General features: G+C 45.4%; 1 protein-coding gene across 4 annotated transcripts in view; it reads left to right on the forward strand.

Annotated features, from left to right (window-relative positions):
- The window catches only part of LOC144829078 (putative 2-ketogluconate reductase), a 398272-nt gene that overhangs the window by 45242 nt on the left and 339581 nt on the right, over nucleotides 1-13449 (forward strand). Inside the window, exon 1 of one of the 4 annotated variants that reach the window (XM_078687846.1) lies at nucleotides 4564-4703. The exons of the other annotated variants lie outside the window; for them this stretch is intronic. The gene's annotated coding sequence lies outside the window, so the exon portion shown is untranslated. Of the gene's footprint in view, nucleotides 1-4563; nucleotides 4704-13449 lie in introns of those variants that run through there. 4 annotated transcript variants of the gene reach the window in all.

The raw sequence follows: 13449 nt of genomic DNA on the forward strand, positions 1-13449 counted from the left end.
CAAAACCAGTTGTTGCATCAGTACCTGGTAGACTCTGATCTGACCTCTCTCCAAGAATTGGGTCAGAAGGCAGACAAATGGGTCAGAACCAGGGTGAGGCAGAAGGTTCAGAACTAAGGTGGTGACTCCAAGAAGCAAGGTTCAAAACCCTCAGACAAGGGTGGGGAAAAGGGTAAAGACCAGAAGTCTTCTCAAGGGCCCCAAAAATCTTCTAATGGCGGGGAGTCACAATCCAACATGGAAAAGGAAAGAAGAGGCCATGATGTCAAATCTGTAAACAGAACAGAAGACCCATTGGACAAGTGATTGTAACAAGTCCAAGGACTCGACTCCAACCACCACTGCCCCTAAGGCAACTGTTCCCCCAGTCCAGCTCTAAGTGGTGGTACTCAGAATAAGGGTATAGTAGGGTTAACCCTGGGATCTGAGATGGACTCTGGCCTAGTCAGAATTCCAACTCAGGCTGTGTTGGTCTGTGATGGGGGCATGGATATTGCCTCCTTATTTTTCAGCCCCAGTAATCTGGGCAAATACAGACGGCAGCCTTTGATAAATGGAAAAGAGGCCTTGGTATTTAGGGACACAGGTGCAAGTGTCACCATGGTGACAAAAGATCGTGTGGCCCCTGAGCAAATCATACTTAGTGAGATGTACCAAGTGACCAATGCTAACAATGTCAGGACAGACCATTCCTTGGCAGTTGTTAATTTCACCTGGGGAGGGGTAACTGGCCCTAAGTAGGTTGTGGTAAGTGCAGACCTTCCTGTTGAATGCTTGTTTGGCAATGATTTAGAAACTTCAGCTTGGGCTGGAGTGGAACTCAGGACTCATGCAGAAATGTTGGGTATACCTGCAGATGTGTTTGCTATGACTAGGTCACAGACAAACATGGCTTCCACGGAACAGCCCCTGGATCCTGGAAAAAGGGACCAGGCACCTTCCAAGAGAAGGAGCAGTAGGGTTAAGGCAGTGTCTTCCCCACTGCCTCAGAGTACAGATCATTCTCTTGACGGATATGATCTTAGTCCTGAATAAGGAACTGTCCCAGAGGAGCTTGAGCCTGATCAGGTTGAGTTCACAGGGGGCCCTTCCAGGGCATATCTGATCCAGTAGGAGCTGAGCTGCCCCTCTCCTGAACCCCTCAGATAACAAGCTGTTGCTGAGGCTGCTGGGAGTGCCAGTGGGTTCCATAAGATCTACTGGGATGATGGACTCCTTTACTCAGAGAGTAGAGACCCCAAGCCTGGTGCTACCAGGAGGTTGGTTATACCTCTGAAGTTTAGGGGCTTCCTATTGACACTAGCACATGACATCCCATAAGCGGGCCACCTAGGCCAACACAAGACTTGGGACAGGATTTTCCCTCACTTTCATTGGCCTCACATGTCAGAAGACACAAAGGAGTTTTGTCCCTCCTGTATCACCTGTTAAGCCAGTGGTAAATCAGGTGGTACTACAAAGGCCCTCCTGATACCACTACCTGTGGTGGGGGTTCACTTTGAGAGGGTTGGGATTGACATTGTTGGTCCCATGGATCCTCAAACTGCATCTGGGCACGGATTCATACTAGTGGTGGTGGACCATGCCACTAGGTATCCAGAGGCAATTTCCCTTAGAACAACCACAGCTCCTGTTGTGGCTAGAGCCCTCCTGGGAACTCTTTACCCCCCAACATAAGATCCACCAACAACCACCTTATCTTCAGAAAACTACTCAAGATCTGGCTCTTCCCCACATAAGCACCATACGGAAATAGAAATTTACAGCATATCCCTCTGTATATAAGCATTGTTTTCACCAGAGATATGTACCTATCTTTGTGTATTACTTTATAAAACATGTAAAATAATTATGTTGTTAAGTGAAGAAAATATATATATATATATATATATATAATAATAATAATATTCATCAATAAATAAAAATCATTTTTGGTCTACATGTACATACTTCCATTGTACATCTATGTACCTTCCATGTAGTTGGATCTGTGTGTCTGTTACTTTTCTCCTCAAAAAGCATATCCAATGCACTACCCTATTTCTCATCCTGTGCCTCTATCAATATATTTAATCTAAATATACTTACTTCTTTTATGTATCTATATACTTATGGATCTATATATTTATCACTTTCTTCTAATTTAGCATTTCCAATGCACTAGCCTATTTTTCAGCCTATACTTTGCTCAATATATCTTCTAGCCCAACCTTCTGACTCATCTCAAACTTCTTTCTACTACTCCTTCTAATACACTACCCTATCTCTCATCCTATAGATCTATCAATATATCCTCTACATCCACTCTCTCATTTATCCCAAACCCCCTACCACTACTATGATCACCAAAATAACCTTTTCTAGACTCTCTCCTGCTCTACCCCTCCTTGCATCATCTGACACCTCTTTTTACTACACCGATCCCCTAAAACAAACATTTCTAAACTCTCCCCTCTGACTCCTTCCCTCCAAAACTCATTTTTACTCATCCAAAAGCCTCTTCCTACTGCTAAGACTTAAAAAATATATATATATTTATATATCCTTCACTCTTTTATCCCTCCACTATCCTTTTTCAATCAAAATTAACAGACTAACATGTTTCACTTCTCAAATTCCATATTCCATATTCAACTATACTAATATACTGCCCAAATAACTGAATGACATATCTACTACTCAAATTGCTTCATATTTATACTATACTAGTTTTCAACACTAATCCTTTATGGGTTCCGGAGTGGCGTGCTACTCGCCAGAAAAGCGCTTCAACCCCCATCGGGGTAACAAGTGCTATATGAATGCAAATCTTTCTTCCCCTTTTATCCATCCGCTATCCTTCTCACTCCAAGTAACAGACTAATATCCACCACTGAAATTACCTCATATGTCACCATATTAATTCACCACTAATCCTTTATAGGCTCCCTGAATAGCATGCCTCAACAAGCGAGCGATAAATAAATACAAACCTTTGTCCTACTCTATCCTTCTGCTATCATTCCAAATCCAAATAACTGACTAACCTATCCACCACTTAAAATGTACTTGCATGTTTCACTATACTAATTCAACACTAATCCTCTGTGGGTCCCGAAAAAGCGATTCGACGCCTCGTCAGGGGTGGTAAGCGCTATATAAATGCAATTACAATACAATACAATACAATACAATACAATACATCCTTCTGTTGTGGGCCTTGTCCCACTTGTGACAGAAAGGCCCTGGACCCGCTACAGATGCTCTGCATCCTGATCTGATTGAATGATGCTGACAGCAGAGGGGGATCCATGGGCCCAGTGTGGGGAAAGGCTAACTAAGGCATCTGTGTTTTAGTAGCTCAGCGAACTTGCCATAGCTGTGATTAATAAATAAAATGAATGCTAAAATCATTCTGAGCTTCCTGTACCCCTAACCTGCAGTGTACTGAGTTGGAGAACTGTGCTGTCACGCCGTCTGACTCTGCCCTGTTTTTAGCACCCCTGCTGTTAGAGCACTTTAGTTCAATGACAAGTGCCTCCAGGGATTTAAGTGGGCCAGGTCTCACTGGTGCTGAGCACCGGCAGTTTTTTAAAGGGGGCCTCGAAAATGGGTCTGTATCGGGCTCTGTTTTGTACCCTGGCACACAGCCCGTTTTTTTACGCAATGCAGTTACAGCAGGCACATTGATGTGCGCATGCTCACACTGCTAACTTCTCACTAGTGGAGAAGTTACGGTATGACCTCATGCCAGGTGAGCGTTGTAGGGGAATGGAAATCCTTTATAGAGAGTCATTTTCTCTCTGGATTTCCCTTCTCTTTTTGAAACTCAGGAGCAGCAACATTGTCGTGGTGACACCAGGGCATTAAGTGGAAACTTTTTCAATATGATATACAAGCCATAATTTCGGCTTATTTATCTTATGCAACTAACAAGCATTGGCAAAGCCAATAGTCCTGACTTGTTATAGGTATGATGTTACTAGTTTTATCACATATCTGGATGCAATGACAGAAACAGCAAAATACAAGTCGGGTGGCACACTATGCTAAGCATTGATTTTTAGCTTACGTGTTTTTAAGCCACGTCCTTACCCCTCTAAGAGAACCTCCCCCCCCCCCCCCGTTTTTTTATCCCACTTAAAAGCCCCGAGTGCCTAGTTGCTCAAATGGGTGTAGTTTCTGATATTTATGTGCCCCTAATCTTCATCACTTGGTTTTGCTCACGAGAAAGTGTCATCGTTTTTGAAAAGTCACTCATAATTACCCTGAAATTATGAAAATGTCTCACAAAGCATTCTGAAACCTTGGCAGCTGTGGCACTTGAACGTCTATTTTTCCATTTCCAACACTAATTGGATACTCCTCCCTTTGGCCGCCTCAGTTAAATTACATAAAGGTAAGAATGAAATCGTGGTTATTGTAATGACGGACGCATTGTGTGAAAGGGCTCATATAATGTGACGCGTCCGTCACGATTAGTTATGTTTCTCGCCCGATTAGTTTTCGCATTACGCACTGTGTATCACCTGACGGCATTTCATCACGTGATGGATTTCTGCTTTTGAAACCGAATAGGTTGCGACCCGGTCCCTGAATCGCTATTGGGCGGAGCCTTTAACGTAATATACGGAACTCCTCGTGTGCTGCTTTTTGCAGGGAAAAATCACACAGCATGGCGTGAGGCAAGCTTCCGCGGGAGTGTGACTGCATTAGAAGAACAAGTACGTCATTTGATTTATTATCCTAGAAATGCATGCTGTACGCCATGGCACGGTTCACAGAAATTTAATTTTGCCCTTACCTATAAATAATCTCGGAATTGTTGGAAATACGCCACGGTGACAACTGGACACGTTAGACATAGCTTACAGTTGGCCCCATGCCATTTTATGACACCGTCAGCTAGTCCTTGGTATCCAGTTAGCAGTTGTTGCACTTTCTGTGACATTGAGCTTAATTGTTGACACTGCAGTACAACCCAGCATAGAAAGTATTCTTGGCAACAAAGCCTAGACAAAGTCCTCCCTTCCTTCTTTACATTGTGTATCTCTGATCTAAGTTAAATAGTTTATAAGTAGGTGCGTTCGTATGTAGTAGTGGCTCACGAATTCTGTAGTGAAATACGATTTAGAAAATTGCAAAAGTGCAATGAAACGGAATGAAGTTACTCATATTTCCTGATTTTGTGCCTTTGCTCAAGTGTTTAAATAAACGTATTTTCCTCATAGTTCTGCTTTGGACACTGCTCTGATTAGCCTTTTCTGAAGAGTCCAGGATGTTGAGCTGGCCTCGCGCAACAAAGCAGGCAACATGGGTGCTTACTTTATTAGAAAATGGAGTAAAGCATAATGCGCCCAACTCCTTTTTATTGTTACTAGATCAATGATGATTGTGAGGGATAAGTTCGGTGCTTTATGAGAGATCACCGAACCTTCTAGGAGAGGGGACTGTGCTGTTCGGTATCCACAGGGACACTTTCTTCCTTCCAAAAACCAATTAGAAGCAATTGCAAGCGGGCACAAACAGGACACCACTCTTTCAGGCCAATCGGCGCAAACGTGGCAGACAATTGGACAACAGGTTGTTGTCTCTTCACACTTGTTGTTTCTAACCTGTCTATTGTGCCGAGGCACAAACACTGATTAGAACCACTCAGGATTCTGTGAACAGCTTCATACATTCAACAGCAATACACAGCGGGATGATGCCTAGAGCATTCAAATTCTGTCCACTGGGGTGATATTTTTGATAGTGTGTGGTCATTGTCCAAAAGTTCTAATTGTTTATCAAAGAAGGCGTGTTGCTGGTGTCACGTTGGTTGCGATACTTGACTTACGAAGACTGCTTTTGATGGCCCTGCAAATTTGTTGAAGAGTGTCTGAAGTCTTTCTCTGTTACTCCCCTGAATCCGATATCCTTCAGAGCCCATGTTTCGACTGAAGTGGCACCTTGGGCGTGGCGCCGTGTGATTGTATGTGGACTGTGTACAAACCTCATTTGGTATGCTACAGCACCACTGCTCATCAGTGGCTGGAAGAAGGTTTACATCTGCCATTGTCGGGAGTAAATATCCAACATTGTTATGGGAAAAGATTTGAGAAGAGTTGTTGAAAACCCTTAAAACATGCAAGTTAGTAGGTTTGTACTGACTCAAAAGGGCATTCTAACCCTGGAACTTTTGCTTACCACTACCTTCAGCCCCAGTATTCAAATCTGTGGAAACGTGGCAACATAAGGGGATGCAAGTATTCAAACTTTACTATGGTATGAGCCCAGGCATAATCAGAGCAGCTATATCAGAGCTCTTATATAATGGGATTGCTGCCATAATTTGTTGCTGCACTACATGGCACCAAAGGGGCAAGGGGATTTTGTTACAGGACAGTAGATTAAAGAAGCAACCTGTCCCATGGACAAGTAGACATTTCATTAAATTCCACACCCCTGGTTAAACCTACTAACGTGCATGTTTTAAGGGGTTTCAACAACTCTTCTCTAATCTTTTCCTATACTGAGAAATGTTTGAAATTTACTCCTGACAACGGCAGATGTAAACCTTCCAGAGTTGGGAAAAAAGTTGTTGAAGGGAAAGTGAACTTGCAAACACTCAGATTTTCGGATGAGTAAATCCACACATGCATATTTGCTCATGCTAAAATGCAGTTCACAAATATGTTCTATGAGCACTATTTCTTGTCCTACTTCTGTAAATTCTTGGGAATTCACAAAAATCTTATCGCTGCACTTAATGCAATGACATATACCATGGGTGCACTTTTGAGACTTTCTTTAATGATTGAGACCCTAATTTGGTCTGGCGTTGGCCGTAACCTTTTATGTTTATTAAAATTCTGTCTCTCTTTCTGTTTTGGCTGGCAGCTTCCACACCAATAAGGTTTTACAAAAACCATTCCAAAACAATTCACACATTGACAAAACTAAAAAGCTTACCACCAATTTCAGACCTGATGCCTTTGCCAAAACTAGTTTATTTTTGTTTCCCATAATCTTACTGAAACTGGTTACACTGATTTTCAAATATTAATATTTTTGGGTAATACAAGCATGACTCAACACATGTTACTAAATGATGCTGCAAATAAATGGTACTAGAAACTTTACAGTAGTTTAGCAAAACATGTTTTTCCTGCTTTCATTTTTAGGATTTTTTTTTTAAAGCAAAGAATCATCAATCTTGCTTTTTAAGCTTCTGCAAATATTTACATCAAATCAGAGAGCATTCTGGGTGCATTATACATAGCCTCATATTGCTAAACTTTGAAAACGTGTGTACACATTCTTATACTGTAACCACTGTGTCGCCTTCCCTGATCGATAATGTGGTACTGCAAACTGGCAGCCAAGGGGTTTGTGCTGCAGTGTGGTAGAACTGCAAAAACAGTTGATGGACAGAATGCAGAACAATGTCATACATTCACCCCAGTACAGAGATCTGGGCCTAAATCCATCGTTTTTTTGCTCACCATGCCATTCCCGTTGGAAACTAGCCATATGCAAGTCAGTCTTGACCCTGTTCCCCATGGGAACAGTCCAGCCTGAACTGCCGAGCCAGGTCCTCCCTGGACTGGAAACAAGCATCCTAGGACCGGTTTCGGACTTTCAGCCCTCATTAGCAAGGATAAAATACACATGAAAACATGTTGCCCTCGACCCCAAACAATATGTCCTGGGCGGACTATAGGAATTCCCCATTGCTGGATCAGAGAAGAAAAAGGCAGAAAGCAGGGAGACAAAGGGCAGAGCAGAGATGCTCCCCACTGGACCACCAGAGATGAGACACAGGCAAGTGCCTAGGGGTGGAGGAGGGCCTTGAACACACAGACCTACAAGGGCCAGGGGCAGCAGCTGCCAGGCAGGGCTGTGCGGGAAGAGAAGCAGCAGCTACCAGGCGGAGCTGTGTGGGATGGTAAGCAGTTCACTGATAAGGTCAGTGAAGTATTCAGTCAGTGAGTATTCAGTCAGTGAGGTATTCTGCTTGTGTGAAGTGTCAATGTTTCTTCCTGGTGTGGATATCATGGAAATAGGAATCTGGTAATGGTATGTGGACAGTTTCTATGGGAAGCGTAGGATAGCGACTCTAGCGCGCGTGTATGCGTTGCGATCAGATGACTGCCCTCGGATTCAGTGGTACGAGTCTTTTTGTTGATGGAAAGAGCATAATCAAACGTTCTTTGCGTTGTGGCTGCTTCTTTTTGTCTTACACAGGAAGTGTTAAGGTTCGTTAGTGTAGAGTCGCTCTATCCTCTTTTGTCCTCTTGGTGCTCACTCATGGCAGTTTTCTTGAAACAGCATTTCATTTCATAAATCTTTATTTCGGTAATTTATCACCATAAAAGATATTGAAGAAACATGTCATAAAAAATTATTAGCATTAAAACGTTAAAACATTCCAACATCCAGCGGAGTCCATAAAAATATTTCATTGGTACAAGATATCACAGTTTTACTACGGTAAAGTTCAGAAACCGGCCTTGAGGCACTGTCTTCTCGGAGACCACATTGAACCTAGGTATTTAGCCACGGCAAATACAATGTGACCCGACAGGTCAGTTTTAAGCACTCTGAATGCGGCCAGGCACTCCGCAAACCCCAAGTTCCTGCATACAGGAACAATCCATTTCTTACAGGTCGCGCTATAAGCCGGGCAGAAAAAGATTATGTGCAGCTCAGATTCATTGGCCACTCTGCAAGCCGGGCATAAGCTAACGGCGGGTTCGCTCCACTTGCTAGTAAGGGCTCGAAGTGGAAGAGTCCCATGCCTCCATTGCAAATAGAGTTTCCTGAGTAAGGCAGGGTATAATTTGTCCAAGGCTGGTTCAAAGCTGTAGATGTCCTTGATATGTAAAAATGACTCCGTTAATGTCCCAAGGTTTTGTCGACGGCAGAGTGCCGCTATTTTGCTGTCGTGGTAAACCTTTGCCAGCCTCTTTTTAGAGATTAATGGGCAGGTGGATAAAGGGTCAGACCAGAGGGTCGATAGGCCTAGACCCTCCAACTCAGTTTTGATGAAATTAAGCCATTTGATTTTCCCTGCATTAGGCATAGCAAGCACCTCCTGGAGCCCCTGCCTATAACTAATCAGTTCTGGAACCGCCCACAACCTACGCCAATAGACCAAGGGACGCAATGCCAGATCTTCATCAAGAGGTCTCAGCCCAAAATCTAACCTTAATGGGACAAGAGGCGTGCTGGGAGGAAGTGCTACCACCCGCCTGATGAACTTGTTCTCCTCTTTGACCAGGTCTGGAGAAACTGCATGGCCCCAGAGCTCACTACCGTACAAGGCAGCCCCCCTTGCCTGTGCCCTGTAGATCTGGAGAGGTGGACCAACGGGTTGGATGGATGACCTATTTTTTCCCTCGAGCTTCATAATCCCACCCGCATACTGTACCAATTTGAGTAGTGCTTTCTCTTGGTGTGGGCACCAGGTCATTTTCTCGTTTAACGTAACTCCAAGGTACTCGAAGGTTCGCACCCTTTCGGGTCTACTTGGCCCAATATGGGGGCTACAACGAAATTTTGGTGGGGGATTAAAGACCATGAATTTGGTCTTTAGCGTGTTAATTTCTAGACCATGTTCCCCGCAAAAATCCACAAAACCGTTAAGGACACGCTGGATCCCCATCGGAGACTTTGAAAGCAGCAGGATGTCGTCAGCGAACATAATCGCCGGCACCCTGCTGCCTGCCAGCTTAGGAGCGTCAGTTATCAACCCCATTCAGGTGGGAGATTACCCCGTTGACGTAGAGGCAGAACAGGGTCGGTGCAAGCACACAGCCCTGCCTTACCCCCCTGTCAACGGGGAACCTGTTCGATAGGGCCCCCTCCTTGCCACACCTTACTTGTGCAAAGTTGGCAGTGTGGAGGCGAATAATCATCTCCAACAAGCCCCTAGGGACCCCCAGTTTGGCCAACACCTCCCAGAGTTTTCTGCGGGGAACCAGGTCGAAGGCCGCCCTTAGGTCCACGAATACAGTGTAGAGGCTGCCACCCTCCAACTGTACCGTTTTCCAAAAAATAAGGGCCAGCCGGAAGACCTGGTCTATGGTGGAGACCTTCCTTCTGAACCCCGCTTGATATGGGCTCAGAATGTCATATTCCGTCATCCAATCCGACAGAGGATCCAGAATTAGTCTAGTAAAAAGCTTCTGAGAAACGTCTATCAGGCTTATTGGCCTGTAATTGGCTGGGAGCAGAGGCGAGCCCTTCTTAAATATGGGCACTATCTCTGCCCCCAGCCAAGTTGGGGGGATCGCCATGCCATTCAAGATCGCATTGAACAACACCCTAAGATACGGGGCCCAGATCTTGACTTCGTGCCTGTAGAGGTCACCAGGGAGCTTGTCTAGGCCTGGCACCTTTTCAGCAGCAAGGCCCATAATCGCCATAGAGAGCTCCTCCAGAGTAAACTCATCCACAGGGGACATACTTTCAGTGGGTTGGAGCATTGCTACTTCGGGTAATTTCCCCAGTTGGTCCAAGTCGGCCACGCTGTACAGGGTTTTAAAGTGGTCCTCCCACACAGCAGATGCAATATTTGCGTCTACTGCCGCAATAGGTTCAGCAGAACCATGCTTGACGATCTGCCAAAATTTCCGGCCATCTCGAATTGCGAGGGAAGCCGTCATTTCAGACCAGTTGTCATGGTCCCATTCCATTTTGGCGTTGCGAAGGAGAAGCTTGTAGGCCAACCGCTTTTCCCTGATCATACTGGGGGTTTCCCGAATTTTGAGGGACTCCAAAAGATCGACCTTTGCTCTCCTGCAAGAAGCATTGAACCATGAGGCTCTTCTCCCCTTGGCCTTTTTCGTCCTAGCCACAGGGTTCAGTACCTCTGCTAGGTTAGAACAGAGCTCAGAGTGAATGTCCCCAAGCACAGTAAGCTCAACTGGGGTGGGTAGCTGAGGGATGAGATCCACAACTTTTTCAAGGGCAGGCACCACAATTGCGTACAACCTCTGGATATCATTGGGATTCTCCAGGAGTTTTGGGCATCTGATTCTGCGTCTGTTACTAGTTGCGACTAACCCAGCAGGAAATGCTAGATTTTGTTCTACGGTACTAGTGGGCATTCCCTGGACCACGAACCTCAGTGATAATACATTGTGGTCACTGTCAGTCCTTTTGACTATCCCAAAGTCCCTCACTTTGGCCCAATCCTTCGTTGTAACCAGGATATAATCTATCCGTGACTCCTGACCTGCTCTATTGAAGGTGGGCTTAGGTGGAATATCTCCCTTAAACTGCCCATTACAGGCCCTCAGTGAGTGGGATAGGGTAAAAGATGTTATTTGGGTGACTAGAGGTGACCATGACTTTACAGCGGGGCCCGGCAGGGTAGGTATCTCCCAAAGGTCATCCTCTTCACTAGTTACCCCTTCCAGATGACCCGGGAGGGGCTCGTACTGGGTATTAAAGTCCCCCCAACTACAAGTGAAGGGCAGAGGGTGGCAGAGTCGAGGAACAAAGCTAGTTCCTCAATTGTCCCCGAAGTACCTGTTATCCCAACCGGTCTTGAGTATACATTTACCAGTGCCACACTCGCACCAGATGCCCACTCCAAAACAACGCACTGAAAGTCCGCTGAGTTGGTTTCAAGGTTGTTCGCCCTACATCCGAGGTGGGAACCTACCCAAATCAACAGGCCACCAGACGGTCGTCCCTTCCCACCCCATTTGGCCGGAATGTTAAAAGAAGCGTACCCTGTGCGGCTCTGTTTTTCCCTGGCCCACGTTTCCTGGAACAAGCATATGTCATGTTCCTCAATGAGTTCCGCTCACTCCGGGGAATCTAATTTGTTGGCCAACCCGGCAACATTCCAAGAAAGTATGGACACTATGCCAGAAGCCCCCGCCTTGACATTGGTGTCAGATACCAAAATGCACCCGCTTGCCCTGCACTGTCTGTACTTAAGGCAGGGCAAACCCTCTATTGGCCGCGAGCATATTACATACGGCGCTTTGGGAAGGGGGTTATCCTTAGTGTTTTGACTACCTGAGTCTAGGTGGGTAATTTTATCGTTTATTGGCTCAGGGAATGTACCACCCGCACGATATTCGACAACACCCCCCTCTGTGTGCCTAGTCTCACCTGTAATTGGATTGCAGTTTCCAGGGAGACATTGTAATGGTGTAGGGACAGAGCACGGTGAAGGGCAAGACAAAGAACAGTATGAATCTGCTAGGGACGGTGTGACAGAAGCCCTATGGGAAAGTCAATCCACATCCTCAAGGCACCCAAATCTATTATGAGTGGGTGCCCCATTCCACCCACCATTTGTATCTTGCCAGTAGTTGGATAGCCCACCCTGTACACAGTTTCTCACCGGAATCCAGTTCCAGTTTCCCCCCGTATTAAGGTGTGAACGCGGGGGGTAAAAATAAGTTAGGGGTCTAGGTGTAATGGGTGAGTTTACTCCATAATTGTTCCATGAATGGATATGATGTGCAGTATTGGGGTCTTCAAAAGAAACAATAACTCAATCACCCGTGATAGATTTGTGCGAGGTACCTATGTGAGTAGCGACTAGTGAGCTAGTCGGTTTATCTTCGGGTATGCTCAGGGTAGCTAAAGTTAGAATGCTTTTTTCTGTCTCAAGCAGCTGGTTTTCTATTCATGAGAGTCTAACTTCCAAGGGGGTTAGGAGTTTTTTTAACGTTTCCCAAACAATCGTTAGAAATTCCACATCCTTCCCTTCTATCGTGCACAGTGGTACCCCACCATTCTCACTTTCTATTGCAAGATTGTCATATTCCCCCACCGATTTTGCTAAACTAGATTCTAATGCAGAGGGGCAATTATTTCCCATAGGGAGGGATGCGTGGGATACCTGAGATAGTGCATGAAAGGGTAACTGGGGAGGGGAGCAACCCTCCCCCTTAACAATAAGCTTTGTCCCCGTAAATAACTGAGCCTTTTTCCTGGAATAGGCAGATGTGTTGTTACGCTTTCGTTTGTGGATTGGGCCCTTTTGGGGGGTAAGGGAAATCCTCCCGCTCATTACCTTACACTTAACAATAGGTACCGTCTCCGGAGAGGCCCCCTCGACCCTATCCACCCCACCCAATGATGGACTAAGGATGGGGGGGGATGAACGTGGAGACCCCACCGTCGATGCTGGGCCTGGGAAGGATGCGGCTGCTGGCTGATGAATAACTGCCTGCGTCAGAATGGGAACTGGGCCCAATGAGCGTTCAGGTGTTTTGGCAAGAGCAAAATGACATAAAGAGGATTTTTTAGCCATAACCAACTCCTGGGATAACCTTCTAGCTGCATCAAGTTCACTTGAGACCCCATGCTGCATTTTATTAATCTCCATATCTATGGCGGTGTTAGTCCTGGTAACAAAATCATCAAGTGTCCCATTTTGCAGCTTCCCTTTGACTGCCCCACTTCTATACTCACGCGTAGACATAACACCTCAAACTGTTGGATTTACAATAACAA

The sequence above is a fragment of the Lissotriton helveticus genome, chromosome 4_1 (assembly GCF_964261635.1).
Source record: "Lissotriton helveticus chromosome 4_1, aLisHel1.1, whole genome shotgun sequence".
Taxonomy (NCBI): domain Eukaryota; kingdom Metazoa; phylum Chordata; class Amphibia; order Caudata; family Salamandridae; genus Lissotriton; species Lissotriton helveticus.